This window comes from Taudactylus pleione, unplaced genomic scaffold (genome assembly GCF_031769625.1).
Source record: "Taudactylus pleione unplaced genomic scaffold, aTauple2 ptg000833l, whole genome shotgun sequence".
NCBI classification, from domain to species: domain Eukaryota; kingdom Metazoa; phylum Chordata; class Amphibia; order Anura; family Myobatrachidae; genus Taudactylus; species Taudactylus pleione.
The window spans coordinates 363,801-379,695 of NW_028285235.1; the positions used below are offsets into that span (position 1 = coordinate 363,801).

The 15,895-nt window shown below is 41.4% G+C and overlaps 1 protein-coding gene across 1 annotated transcript in view; it reads left to right on the top strand.

Annotated features, from left to right (window-relative positions):
• The window catches only part of LOC148474547 (beta-1,3-galactosyltransferase 5-like), a 207,533-nt gene that overhangs the window by 84,325 nt on the left and 107,313 nt on the right, over positions 1–15,895 (top strand). The window contains exon 3 of the transcript XR_015872872.1: positions 15,783–15,826. The gene's annotated coding sequence lies outside the window, so the exon portion shown is untranslated. The remainder of the gene's footprint in view (positions 1–15,782; positions 15,827–15,895) is intronic.

The window sequence follows — 15,895 nt, forward strand, 5'->3', positions numbered from 1 at the left end:
ACATTGCCTTTTTTTTCCTGCCAGTAGTGAAATGGACTGTATGAAATGCCTAGTTGGATGCTATCATTAAACTAGTCCACAACCATTCTTTGAATGGTGACCATATCAGATGGAGTCACGGTAGAGGTCTCATTAATTGTAGGTAATTCTTTTAGACCTGACCAGATGTCAAAACTTGGTTGTGTTGACTAATCTGCATAACCAGATGCATCCTGTGCCGCTTGAGCTGACAATTTCCTTACCAACAGCTCTTTGCTTCTCTTCAGATCTGTGTCCACTGGGAAGAAAGACATGGTGTATGACTTAAACCTAGAATCCCACACGATCACCAATATGTATTGATCTGATTGTAAGAACCTGACAACCCTTGGATCCTGGAGCAGTGAATAAAGGACTTGGGGCCTGATTTAGACCCACTCGCAAGCGGCTGTCCGCTCGCAAGTGGGTCGATGTTGTGCACTGCGCATGCGCACGACGGCGGGAGCTCCGTCGTGCGCATGCGCCAGACGCGATGAGCGAAGGACTTTCCTTCGCTCGTTGTGTCTGATCAAAGCGGGCGTGCTGTCGATGTTGATTGACAGCACGCCCCCTTTGATGGGCATGCCGGGGGCGTGCCTCCCTGATGGGGGCGTTCCCAAGGGAACGCCTACCGTCAGAAGCCGGCCCACTGACATCACTAGTGATGTCAGTGGGAGTGATTTTGGCTCTGATAGAGCCAAAATCACTCTGGGCCTTGCGGTTGAAAACCTCAACCGCAGGCTCCGGCTCGCAGTGGCGATGGTCGCGATGGTCAAGACCATCGCGGCCATCAAACTGCACGCTCGTATAGGCTGTGGGTGGTGACCCACAGCTATACGAGCGTCCAGGAGGACGCTCCATAATTATGGAGGGCGGCCCTCATTCAGAGCGTGCGCTCTGCTCAGAGCGTACGGCTCTGAATGAGGGCCTTGATCTACAAGATTGACATGCTTAGCAGAATTGCTTCATTTAAGCTTCTCCTCCATTTTCTCAAGTTGATTTTCCAACAGTCTAATTAGGGGAATTACCTGACTCAAGCTGACATTGTCTGAACTCACTTCACAGGTGACTACTTTGAAGGGTTTGAGCAATTTGCACAACATGGAAAGTATTTTCCACTGAGCTTGAGTAAGATACATTCCCCCTCCTCTTCCTATGTCATAGTTCATTGTGTAGCTTTGGATAGCTTTTTGCTGTTCCTCCATCTGCTGAAGCATATAAAGGGTGGAGTTCCACCTCTTAACTACATCTTGCTTCAGCAGGTGACAGGGCAAATTCTAAATTTCTTGCAGGTGCCACAATTTTCTACATGCACCTGCTGAATGGCAAAAATGTCCATAAATTTTGCTGTCCACAGAGAGCATCTCCTGCACGGGCCTGTCATTTTTTTTATTGTGTGAGCAAAACATGGGATGTGCTGGAATTCACCCAGCTATAATGCTCTCACAATATTGTTGGTATTGTCAGAAATCACAAATCCCAAGGAGAGTCCAAGCGGGGTAAGCCATTTTGCAATGACTTCCCTGAGTTTTTCTAAGAGGTTGTCAAGAGGTTGTCAACGGTGATACACAGAGTAGCCTGCCTTTGAATGAGATGCTGTTTCTTAGATGCTGCTGCTGTTGGTGCTGCTAAAGGCAATACACCCACTCTTTGACCGAGAACATAGAGCGTTATATCCGAAGGGTCTTCAGTCTGAGCACCTAGAGACATAATTTGTCATTTACACTACTACCATGTAAAGGAGGAAATTCTTGGTAAAGCCTGTAAATTAGACGGCATTGAGTTTAATGGCTCTATAATACAATTCTTTCCTGATCTTTCCTGGAACACTCTTGAACAAATATGCCTGCTTAAACCACTCACTGACGCTCTTACACAGAAAAGCATTAATTTTCCATGGGGGTTCCCATTGAGTGTCCAAGCTTCATATGGATGGTCGCCAGGTTACCCTCCAAGCACCTGAGGACCTGGAAAAGTTCTGTACTACACTTTTGATTTTTGTCTTTATTTCTTCTATTTTACTTTGAGTAATTTTTCTCATTTATGGTGGTTCTAGTATAACTTGTGATATTTATGATTGCCTGTTTTTGCTCTCATCTCATTTTTATCTCATACTTAATGTTTGCTCTTTATGTACTCTATGTTTAACTCCCCGGAGAGGTGGCCATGACTGCCTTACTCCAGTTGGGTTGATCCGCATTTTTTCCTTGGACCATGGGCTTATTACCCATGTGCTCCAACAGCGAACACACTACTTTGATATGTTTTTCAATGTGTTCCATTAATGTTGTGTGTTTGCCTGTTTCTTTTTCTTTTGGTTATTACTTCTCACCCTATTTTTATTATTTTTTTTCTTTCTCTTTTATTTTTTGCTTCTTTATTTTCTACTTGTATTTGGGTTCTTGTGTTTCCCTATTTCAGGGCAGCCCTACTCTGCTATTTCACTTTAAGTCTCTCCTTACTTATTGCAAACCGTATTTCCACAACCTCCATGACTCCGGTAGATCTTAAATTATGCTCTTACAATGTAAAGGGCTTAAATATCCCTGAAAAACAATTTACTTTACTCAGAGAGTTACGCGTGGAAAGAATGGATGTGGGATTTGTACAGGAGATGCATTTTAAATATCTAGCATCCCCTAAACTTCCGAGTGTTTACTACCCTCAAATATTCTGTAGCAATAATTATTTGAGTACATTTTTAGGGGTAGCGATAATCCTATCTTGGCGGCTTCCTGTTTCAGATATCTCTCATCATTCTTTCGGATATCTGTCATCATGTTCTGGTGGACGGTCGATGCCAGGTTTTGAGATGTAAACTTTATAACCAATTGTATACTTTTGTTAATATCTATCCCCCAATAAGAATCAAAGGCAGTTTTTTAGTAAGGATTTACAGTCTCTGGAGCCACTTAGAGAGGGATGTTTAGTGCTGGGTGGAGATTTTAATTGGTCTCCTGAACCGGGTATGGATTGCTCCCCTAATTCCCACCATCTCCCATTGAGGGATCATCGTAGGGTCAGCCAGCTTCTCCATGATCACCAATTGATGGATTTATGGGGATTCAACATCCCACCGTTAAGGACTATGGACCTCATTCAGACCCGCTCGCAAGCGCTGAGCGCTCACAAGCGGGTCAATGTTTAGGCCCTGCGCACGCTTACTACAACAGGGGCCGCACTTCAAAATACAAGCGGCCATCCACATTCAGAATGAGCGCTCGCATTTTGAATGAGGGCCTATACCTTTCATTCAGCTCCTCACTCTGGCCCTCATTCCATTCAGAGGTGGTCGCAAGAAGCGAATGCTCTCTCTGAATAAGGGCGGCCGCTTCTTTTTTTTAGTGTGGCCTCCTGGTCGCTAGCTAAGCTGTGGGTTACCACCCACAGCTTAGTGACTGACCAGGGTGATGGTCACAATAATCAAGACCATCGCGACCATCGGGGCTTGCGACGAGACCCTAAGGTTGGGTCTCAGCAACCGCAAGCCCCAGGGAGCTTCCTGCTCTGATCGAGCAGGATGCTCCCCACTGACATCACTGCTGATGTCAGTGCGGCTGCCCACAAAACGGCGAGTGTTCCATCAGAAACACCTCCACCCCCACCCCGCCTACAAAATGGTCTGAGCTGTCGATCAACATCAACAGCCGACCCTTTTGTAGTGAGCTCCAGAGCGAGAGTTTCTCTCTCGCTCTGGGGCTTGCACATACGCAGTGCGACCGCTGCGCGTGCGCAGGACCAAAATATCGACCTGGTTGCGAGCGTGCAGTGCTTGCGACCGGGTTTGAATGAGGTCATCTATGTATTCGCATATAGATTATTTCTTTGTACATCACAAACATTTGCACTATTAACCATATACTGTAGGCCATATTACTTGGTCTGACCATGTCCTGTCTTCCTAATATGCCCCCCAAAACGTGGATGTGGAGACTTAATTAACTCCTACTACATGATCCTAGTGCTAAACTTGATTTTCAAACAGCTATTTCTGATTATATTTCTTTTAATGAGACCCCGGATGCTTCTGCTATAGCGATTTGGGAGGCACATAAATGCGTGGTTAGAGGAAAATGTATACAATTAGGATCCCAACTAAAAAAAGAGAGATTGGCTCAATGGCAGCAACTCTTGACCGACATTAAAACTCTAGAAACAGCACATAAATTCTCCTTAGATGTGGACGTCCTCCATGATCTCACAGATGCTAGACTGGCCCTTAATAAGCTTCTGCAGGATGGGACTAAACTAGAAATGAGGAAGTGTTGACAAAAATGTCACCTTTGGGGCAACAAACCTGGCTCCATGCTTGCCAGAGCTTTGAGGGCTCAGCAATTGCAATCATATGTTCACTGAATTTGGGACTCTGAGGGCCATAATGCCCACAAATTTCCTCAAATTGCTGCAGCCTTCCAAAGCTACTATTTGAAATGATGTAATTTAAGGGAGGTCACTCTCCCACTGCCTCTTCTGTATTTCAAGAGCTGATTAGGGACTATTTCTCCTCTGTTAATTTCCCAAAGTTTACAGAGGAAGATGTGTCCTAACTTGAGCAACCGTTTACTCTGGAGGAGCTTGATAATGCCCTATCAGCTATGCTGATTGGGAAGAGTCCGGGCCCTGATGGATTCCCAGTAAGTTATTATAAGACATTTCACTCTTTTCTCATGCCCCTCTTCTTGAAGAGTTGCAATGCAGTTTCGGACACTACAGTGTTTTACCCTTAGACTCTCGAAGCCCAAATCACGATAATCCCCTAAGAGGGAAAAAATCCCACCCAATGTTCCAATTATAATCCCATTTCCTTACTGAACAATGAAATAAAGTTATTTGCCAAAATGCTTGCCAGTCAGTTGGGTTCTATGCTCCCTTGCTTAGTTCATGGAGATCAGGTGGATTTTGTTAAGGGAAGAGAAGCCAAGGATAACACTTCTACAATCATATATCTCATTCATCATGCTAGAGGTGGTGGAAGACAGGTGATCCTTTTGTCCACAGATGCAGAGAAGGCCTTTGATAGGATTGACTGGCAGTTTATGGAAGGGCTTCTAAAATGCATGGGATTGAGCCCTTACAGCCTTCATTGAATACTTGCTCTTCATTGCTTCCCCTCTGCCAGGGTGAGGGTTAACAGAGCTCTTTCAAATCCCTTCATGTTTAGAAATGGCACACGCCAGGGGTGCCCACTCTCCCCCCTTATTTTTGTGCTGTGCATGGAGGCATTGGCAAGAGCAATCTGGGCTACAAAGTTAATAAGGGTATATAGGTTGGTGATTATGAATATAAACTTGCATTGTTTGCCGATGATCTCCTCGCTACCATTTCTTAACCAGTGACATATCTTCCAGCACTTATGCAGGAGTTTCAAAGGCTCAGTTTCTTGTCTAATTTCAAGATCAAGTATACTAAATTGGTTGCATATAATGTCTAAACTCCGGCTAGTGTAGTGGCGGGCCTTAAGGATTCCTTCCAGTTTCTTTGGCATCCTTCCCAGCTCAGATATCTAGAGGTCCTATTATCTCCAACTAATTATGATCTATTCCAACTCAACTTCCTCCCACTTCTTAAAATATTCAAGGCTGATTTTGATAAATGGTTTTCGTTGAATTATTCCTGGTTAGGGAGGATCAACACTGTAAAAATTAATATTCTACCCAAAGTTATCTACCTCCTACAAGTGTTACCAATTGTGATAATGACCTCCTTTTTTAGATCACTTCAAAGTTTAGTCGGACGATTTGTCTGGGCATCTGGTAAACCCCGACTTTCACAGGCCATTTAACTCAAAGTCGTGCCAGAGGAGGACTTCAACTCCCTCATTTCCTTAGTTAATACTACTCTGTACACTTAGACAGGATTGTCAAGATGTCTAGACTGCCTGCCTTTAAACAATGGCCAAGTATCATGAGCCACACAACAAATATCCCATCGCGTGTTCTCCCCTTAATTGCAAAATGCCCCTGCCTCTCACTTCCCACATTAGATCCCACCCTTAATTGCTGGCAGATGTATCGGAATACCCCTTTATTTAGCCCTGGATGTCATTGTCTATACCTTTTCTAGATAACCCTGATTTTTCTCCACTACTTTCCGCCTTCTCCTTATCTACTTAGTCCATGGCAGGTGTCACCAGTATTGTTCACTTAATTACTGTGAGTGGTTACGGTCCTTTACCGATCTCCAGCAGACACTTCAACTCCCATCACGTTCGTTCTGGGCTTATCTCCAGCTCTGACATTATATTCTCTCATTCAATACTGATAGCCCCAAATTTGAATCTCTCTGCCTGGCTGAAGCCCCACCTAGACATCATGTCTCTTTACTATATCAGATGTGTCTTGAAACCCCATCTGAAGGTTTGTCTTCTTATGTACATGCCTGGCAGGAAGAACTGATATAAGATCCTCTCTAGGTGGTAGTGGTGCCCGGTGCACATTCATCAGATGTTTCCAAATGTATCAGCCGTATGTTGGCTCCACACCTGGTGGCAATGTTCAGAGTTGATCAACGTTTAGAAAACAACAGTGCAGAGGATATTAATAACTATCACTGGTCTCCCATTTCCAAACTCCCCTGAATTTCGGCTTCTTAATTTTATGGATATAACCATATCACAGTTTAAAAGGTCCCTACTTCGGCACTTGATGAATGCTGTGAGAGTGACCATACCGTGCTTTTGGAGATCCTCAGGTTCACCCCCTTATCTATCGGTGGTTCCAGGGAATAGATCACTATCTGCTTATGGAGGACCTAACATCCTCTTCAAAATTGCCCTCTTCTGACTTTAATACCACCTGGGACCCTTGGTTAAGCGTTAAAGAGACTTCAGAATATACTGCCCCTCCCCTCCTCCTCTAGAACCTCTTAGCGGACACAAGCGACTCATATATATTTTTTTTATTTTATTTTTCCTTTTCTACACTCTCTTTCTCTTTTGTTTTCTTTTCTGAGGTTTCCTTTAAACTTTTGCTTTTCTCTTATTTTGGTTTATATTTGTGCTTTTTCTACCCACTATTTTCCATATTATCAATGTTATGCCACGAGGATGACTCTGAGGGTGTAAACTGATTATCACCTTGAGGGCAGGTAATTCTTGGCAGGAATCGGCCGTGCTTCAGCTTTGGGAGCTGGACGATGTCTTGGTGGGATGGGCCTAAAGGCCATGAAGATGAGGCAGCCTTGAGGGCTGGTAGGCCTTGGCTAGACGCAGCCTGGGGGCTGGAGGTGAGATACAGCCTTTGGGCTGTGGAAGCAGCCTTGAGGGCTGGTAAGCCTCTGATGGGATGAATTCAAAGAGGTGATGTGTCACCAGGTTGACACTGGAGCAGGAAAGCTGAATTGCGCAACAAGGACACTGGAGTGCGGCCAATGTCGCCGGGTTGACACTGGTGTAACAATACTGGATTGTGTCCTTGGGAAGCTAAACTGTGGCCAATGTCACCACGTTGACACTGGCGTTGGTATACTGAATAACGTTCTGAGGATGCTGGAGTGCGGCCAATGTCGCTGAGTTGACCCAAGCCACCAGATGCTAACATGCACCCGGGGGTGCACTCTGTACCACTAGAATGGCACACGCGGCTGAGTGCAGAGATGCACGCTGTGCTGCCTGGATGACTCGAGCAGCACACAGCAGGAGGGATGTGGATCGTGCCACCTGGATGGAACACAGTGGCCAAGGTATCACGACTGGAACAATGGATAGGCTGGAACACTGGAACTCTACTGGCATATAGGAAACACAGTCACAAACCGGAACACAAAACTTTATCACCAGCATGAAGTGAAGGGCAGGCTGGAATTTAACAGAAACAGGGCCCAGTCAGAGAAAGGCACAATTATCTGCTATTACAATCGACCCAGGGGTGGTTGGGGTGACTAGCACGGGGGGGAAGGTAGGTAGACCATTTTAGGGGGCTGTCATAGCAGCATTGTGCTTACTAATTAACCAATTGACCCAACACCACAGCTTCAGTCTCTTTTTTTTCAACACTACACTGTACACAAATCACAGCCCCACATTCCCTCACTATTAGAGAGCGCACCTTACCAAACCTCTTTCCAGTTCATCTCTCAGGTAGGAACAGGTACTCCTACCTAGGGTGTAGCACTATCACCCTCCCCACCATCCACAACCCCCCAATACTTCAGATACACATATATACCCATATGCCCCCTTCCCGCCACCCACCCCCAGTTACCCACATAATCACTACCCCATCCTCCTCCACTCCCCCACCCGCCCCTCCCCCCACCTCCTCCTCTACCACCCTCCCCCCCACCTCTCCCTATCCTACAGAAACATCATTGAGTGCGGTTCACCAACCAATAACTGCAATCATTTTGGGACTGTTTATAATTCCACGAATGTATTATAACTTAAATGTTATTTGAAAAATGTATGCGATCTATTTCTTTTTTTTTTATAAATGTCTCACGTTTAGGCCATATCTGGCCATCTGATCGTATGTACTATTGTTTTCTCTGACTTTAATAAACACAGATTTTGAAAATAAATAATACTTTGTGTCACTGGAAGTGAAAACGCAGTATAAAATTCATAAAAAAAATATTGTGACACTGTAAGTGGAACTGGAGTGTAATGTTCAACAAGTATCATGACACTGTAAGTAGAAACGCAGTTTACTATTCATACACGTATCGTGACACTGTAAGTGGAATTGCAGTGTAATAATTATACACATATTTTGACACTGTAGGTGGAACCGCAGCATAATATTCATACACATATTGTGACACTGTAATTGGAACCGCAGTGTAATATTCATAAAAATATTGTGACACTATAAGTCTAAATGCAGCGTAATGTTCATACATCTATTGTGACACTGTAAATGGTAGTGCAGTATAATATTCATACACATATTGTGATGACACTGTAAGTGGAACCGCAGTGTAATATTCATACATCTATTGTGACACTGTAAATGGAAATGCAGTGTAATAATTATACACATATTGTGACACCGTAAGAGGTACAGCAGTGTAATATTCAAAATGTATTGTGACACTGTAATTGGTGGCAAAGTATAATATTCATACACATATTTTGATGCTGTAAGTGGAACTGCAGTGTAATATTCATAAAAATATTGTGATGCTGTAAATGGAAATGCAGTGTAGTGTTCATAAAAATATTTTAACACTGTAAATGGAAATGCAGTGTAATAATCATACATGTATTGTGACACCGTAAGAGGAACAGCAGTGTAATATTCAAAATGTATTGTGACACTGTAAGTGGCAGTGAAGTGTAATATTCATACACATATTTTGACGCTGTAAGTGGAACTGCAGTGTAATATTCATACATGTATTGTGACACTGCAAGTGGAACCACAGTGTAATATTCATAAAAATATTGTGACACTGTAAGTGGAAACACAGTGTAATATTCATAAAAAATATTGTGACACTAAGTGGAAATGCAGCGTAATATTCATAAAAAATATTGTGACACTAAGTGGAAATGCAGTGTAATATTCATACATGTATTGTGATACTGTAAATGGTAGCACAGTGTAATATTCATACACGTATTGTGACACTGTAAGTGGAACCGCAGTGTAATATTCATACATGTATTGTGACACTGCAAGTGGAACCACAGTGTAATATTCATAAAAATATTGTGACACTGTAAGTGGAAATGCAGTGTAATATTCATACATGTATTGTGACACTGTAAATGGTAGCACAGTGTAATATTCATACACATATTGTGACACTGTAAGTGGAACCGCAGTGTAATATTCATACATGTATTGTGACACTGTAAATGGAAATGCAGTGTAATAATCATACATATATTGTGACACCATAAGTGGAACAGCAGTGTAATATTCAAAATGTATTGTGTCACTGTAAGTGGTAGTGCAGTGTAATATTCATACGCAAATTTTGATGCTGTAAGTGGAACTGCAGTGTAATATTCATAAAAATATTGTGACACTGTAAATGGAAATGCAGTGTAGTATTCATAAAAATATTTTAACACTGTAAGTGGAAATGCAGTGTAATATTCATACACGTATTGTGATACCATAAGAGGAACAGCAGTGTAATATTCAAAATGTATTGTGACACTGTAAGTGGTAGTGCAGTGTAATATTCATACACATATTTTGATACTGTAAGTGGAACTGCAGCGTAATATCCATAAAAATATTGTGACACTGTAAATGGAAATGCAGTGTAGTATTCATAAAAATATTTTAACACTGTAAGTGGAATTGCAGTGTAATATTCATAATAAATATTGTGTCACTGTAAGTGGAAATGCAGTGTAATATTCATACACGTATTGTGATACCATAAGAGGAACAGCAGTGTAATATTCAAAATGTATTGTGACACTGTAAGAGGTTGTGCAGTGTAATATTCATACACATATTTTGATACTGTAAGTGGAACTGCAGTGTAATATCCATAAAAATATTGTGTCACTGTAAGTGGAAATGCAGTGTAATATTCATGAAAAAAAATATTGTGACACTGTAAGTGGAAACAATAATATTCATAAAAAAAATATTGTGACACTCTAAGTGGAAATGCAGTATAATATTCAACATGTATTGTGCCACTGTAAGTGGAAATGCAGTGCAACATTCATAAAAAAAATATTGTGACACTGTAAGTGGAAACGCAGTATAATATTCAAAATGTATTGTGACACTGTAAGTGGAACCGTGGTGTAATATGTGTGTGCTGTACCCCACTTTGTGTTTGCTGATATAGAGAATGTTCAGTTGAAAGGAGAGCAGGACAAACATACTAGTACTAGAGCTGCTGTCAGTGCCACCAGCCATGACAATACTAGTCTGTCTTTATTATCTACTAAAGATGATGCCTAAGGGCTTACAGGGCTTAAGTCAGGGCATCTAAAATCAATGAATATACAAAATAAATGTAGAAAATAGAGGCGCTGATTGTCCAAACAAATTTATTTAAAACACAATTTTTAGATTGCAGCTATTAAAATATAATTTCCGGATGGCACAAATCAGATCATATAATCCACTTAAAATTACAAACTTTATATGGTTACATAAATAATACACATTTTATATTTTCAGTATAACACTTAGCCTCAATATATCATTTAAGTAATCTCTGTTCATAGAAAAGTTTAACAACACTATTATAAACCTGATATCACTCATGAAACAGGTTCAATCCTATATATGGCACTGGTATTTTTTAGAACAGTATAATATATATACAGTAACTATATTGCTGACTATCACTTAGAAAATAGGCAGTTTATTCTCTACTTAGTATACTTTCTCATCAAGTTGTAATACTGACAGAAATGTATTTAGTATTAAAACTATGCAATTATGTATCCATATGAAGAAATGACTTTTCCCGTATGCCACAAACAGTGTTACTCCAGCTGGTCAGTTCTTAATTAGGTTGTAACAAGAAACAGTAGAAAAAAATCAACAGTGTTGCAGTTAAATGTTATTTTGCAAATTTGTAGCAAACAGTAGCAGAAAAAGAATCCACAGTCTTGTATTTAGATGTTAATAAACATCCATATATAAAGGGATTTCCACATTTATCTATCAGCACTTATCTCCCAGTAATTCAGTCTTTTAACTGGAATGTACATAGAAATAGACAATGATAAAGTTCCACTCTATTACATTCAATTGCCATTAATTGGTATCCCAGCAACTTACTGCCCTTTAGTTCTCCGTCCTCAGCATGTGGATCATAAATGAGCTCTTTTAGGATCCATTGATCCAGTCCTCCGTGTGTCTGTAAGTAATTGCAAATCCTTATCCTCCCAGATTCTGGCAGTGTCCCCAGTGTACAGCTATAACCAGAGGGTCTCCTGACAGGTACAAACAGACTTCCATGATATAGGACAGTGTCCTGGCTCACAATACTTGTGGTTTGGAGCTGGTATCCATTACGCTTTTCCCCGCCTACTATCATGTGAGCAGCTTCCTCAGAAGCCATCCAAACAAGTGTTTGCAAAATTCAGAAACTTTGGCTAACAAATACCAACAAGCAGTCCTGTGTCAGCCAACTCCCTTCTCTTTGCTAGATCCAAGCACCTGCCATCTTCACCACCAACACCTTCATCAACAATATACTCAATTATGATTGGATGCAGTCCTGCATCCAATTTGATAGGGCTAACTCAGTCCTCCCCTATCCTGTATTACTCAGAAGAATCCTTGAGCACTACACCTGCTGCTGCTGCTGGGAGTGAATCTTCACAAGGGGACCAGGAAGACTACTAGTTGTAGTTCAAAAAAACAATTGACTGCTAAACAATCCTTTGCAAGGGGGAGCAAATATGACAGCAGTCATCCAGTCAACAGCAGATCACTGATGCCATAACATCTATGCTGGTATTAGATATGCATCCAATATTCGCCATTAGTGCAGTGGGTTTTAGACAGTTAATTGAAGTCCTCTGTGCCAGCTACCAAATCCCATCTGGGTTCCACTACACTAGAAAAGCAATTCCCAACCTTCACAGGGACGTTAAAAAAAACTTAATTAGTGTCCTCTAAAATGCCATTGTACTAACTGTCCACTTAAACACATATATGTGGACACATGGAACAGGACAAACACAAGATTACTTGACTGTAACAGCCCACTGAATGGGTGTTTGCATTCAGCAGCACCAACAGCAGCAGCATCAAAGAAACAGCCGCTCATTCAGAGGCAGGCTACTCTGTGTCTCACCGGTTTCACTAAGAGGCATACCACTGACAACCTCTTAGATAAACTCAGGCATATCACTGCTAAATGGCTTACCTCACTTGGACTCTTCTCTGGATTTGTGATTTCTGACAACGCCACCAATATTGTGAGAGCATTACAGCTGGGTGAATTCCAACACATCCCATGTTTTGCTCACACAATAAACTTGGTGGTGCAAATTTTTTTACAAAATGACCGGGCCGTGCAGGAGATGCTCTCTGTGGACAGCAAAATTTCTGGACATTTTCGCCATTCAGCAGGTGCATGTAGAATTTTGCAGCACCTGCAAGAAATGTTGAATTTGCCCTGTCGCCAGCTGAAGCAAGAGGTAGTTACAAGGTGGAACATCACCCATTATATGCTTCAGCGGATGGAGGAACAGCAAAAAGCCATCCAGAGCTACACAAAGAACAGTATACAATCGGGAAGCCGGCTGCCTTAATATCGGCAGCCGGCTTCCCGACTGTCATATCCTGGCGAGGGTGAAATGCCAGGTGTATAGATGTAGATGCCTGACATTTCCCCAACACCGGGAGACAGGAGCCCGGAATCCAGATATCCAGATCGAAGGGATGCCGGGCGCCTCAAGTGGACAGCCGCAGGGGGGAGAGTTAGGTTTAGGGCCCCCGGGGGGGACTTTGGGTTAGGCACCCTCCCGGGAGGGTTAGGCACCCTCCCGGGAGGGTTAGGCTATGGGGAGGGAGGGTTAGGGTTAAGCACCCCCAGGGGGGACTTAGGGTTAGGCACCCCCCCGGGGGACATAGGTCTAGGCAGCGTTGAAGGGGGAGTTAGGGTTAGGCACTTAGAGGGGGGATTAGGGTTAGGCACTTGGGGGGGGAGGTTAGGGTTAGGCACCCCTAAGGAGGGTTAGGGTTAGGGGGTTAGGTTAGTCAATACTTACCTATCGACGTTCTGGATTTCCAGCGCTGTCGGGCTTCAGCTGCCGGGAACTCTGCTTTGGTCGGCCAGGTGCTGCCGGGAATCGAACGGCGGTATTTCATACCGATTCCCAATGAACTGTGTCATAGGAAGAGGAGGGGGAATGTAGCTTACTCAAGCTCAGTGGAAATACTTTCCGTGTTGTGCTTTCTGCTAAAACCCTTCGAAGTAGTCAATAGGGAAGTGAGTTCAGACAATGCCAGCTTGAGCCAAGAAAAAACTCAGCTTTTCCAAAAACCCACTGGTGAAGTGTTATTATGTTTTATTTACTATGTATACATTATGTATGTGTACTGTACTGTCACTTCAACATTCACTGTCACCTTATTATGTATATGTACTGTACATACTAAATAAATATAATAAGGTGATGACGGTGAAGTGTTACAGAGACAGTAAAGTACATATACATAATAAGGTGATGACAGTGAAGTGTTACAGTGACAGTACAGTACATATACATAATAAGGTGATGATAGTGAAGTGTTACAGTGACAGTACAGTACATATACATAATAAGGTGATGATAGTGAAGTGTTACAGTTACAGTACAGTACATATACATAATAAGGTGATGATAGTGAAGTGTTACAGTTACAGTACAGTACATATACATAATAAGGTGATGATAGTGAAGTGTTACAGTGACAGTACAGTACATATACATAATACGGTGATGATAATGAAGTGTTACAGTGGCAGTACAGTACATATACATAATAAGGTGATGATAATGAAGTGTTACAGAGACAGTACAGTACATATACATAATAAGGTGATGATAATGAAGTGTTGCAGTGACAGTACAGTACATATACATAATAAGGTGATAATACTGAAGTGTTGCAATGACAGTACAGTACATATACATAATAAGGTGATGATAGTGAAGTGTTACAGTGACAGTACAGTACATATACATAATAAGGTGATGATAGTGAAGTGTTACAGTGACAGTACATATACATAATAAGGTGATGATAGTGAAGTGTTATAGTGACAATACAATACATATACATAATAAGGTGATGATAGTGAAGTGTTACAGTGACAGTACAGTACATATACATAATAAGGTGATGATAGTGAAGTGTTACAGAGACAGTACAGTACATATACATAATAAGGTGATGATAGTGAAGTGTTGTAGTGACAATACAGTACATATACATAATAAGGTGATGATAGTGAAGTGTTATAGTGACAGTACAGTACATATATATAATAAGGTGATGATAGTGAAGTGTTATAGTGACAATACAGTACATATACATAATAAGGTGATGATAGTGTAGCATTACAGTGACAATACAGTACATATACATAATAAGGTGATAATATTGAAGTGTTGCAGTGACAGTACAGTACATATACATAATAAGGTGATGATAGTGTAGCATTACAGTGACAATACACTACATATACATAATAAGGTGATAATATTGAAGTGCTGCAGTGACAGTATAGTACATATACATAATAAGGTGATAATATTGAAGTGCTGCAGTGACAGTATAGTACATATACATAATAAGGTGATAATAGTGAAGTGTTACAGTGACAGTACAGTACATATACATAATAAGGTGATGATAGTGAAGTGTTACAGTGACAGTACAGTACACATACATAATAAGGTGATGATAATGAAGTGTTACAGTGACAGTACAGTACATATACATAATAAGGTGATGATAATGAAGTGTTACAGTGACAGTACATATACATATACATAATAAGGGGATGATAGTGAAGTGTTACAGTGACAGTACAGTATATATACAAAATACGGTGAAGATAGTGAAGTGTTACAGTGACAGTACAGTACATATACATAATAAGTTGATGATAATGAAGTGTTACAGAGACAGTACAGTACATATACATAATAAGGTGATGATAGTGAAGTGTTACAGAGACAGTACAGTACATATATTCATAATAAGGTGATAATATTGAAGTGCTTCAGTAACAGTACAGTACACATACATAATAAGATGATCATAGTGATGTGCAATGAGAGCTCTTGTTACCTTACATATTGAACCACCCTCATAGAAGCTGTACTTTACCTACAGGAACGGGAGTTTCAGAAATGAATGGGAAAAGTTCCAGTAAATAGGTAAGTTTTTTTTAGTTACTTTTTCCCCACATTCCTCCCTCAGAAAGGTTGGCTACCCTGGATGTATGG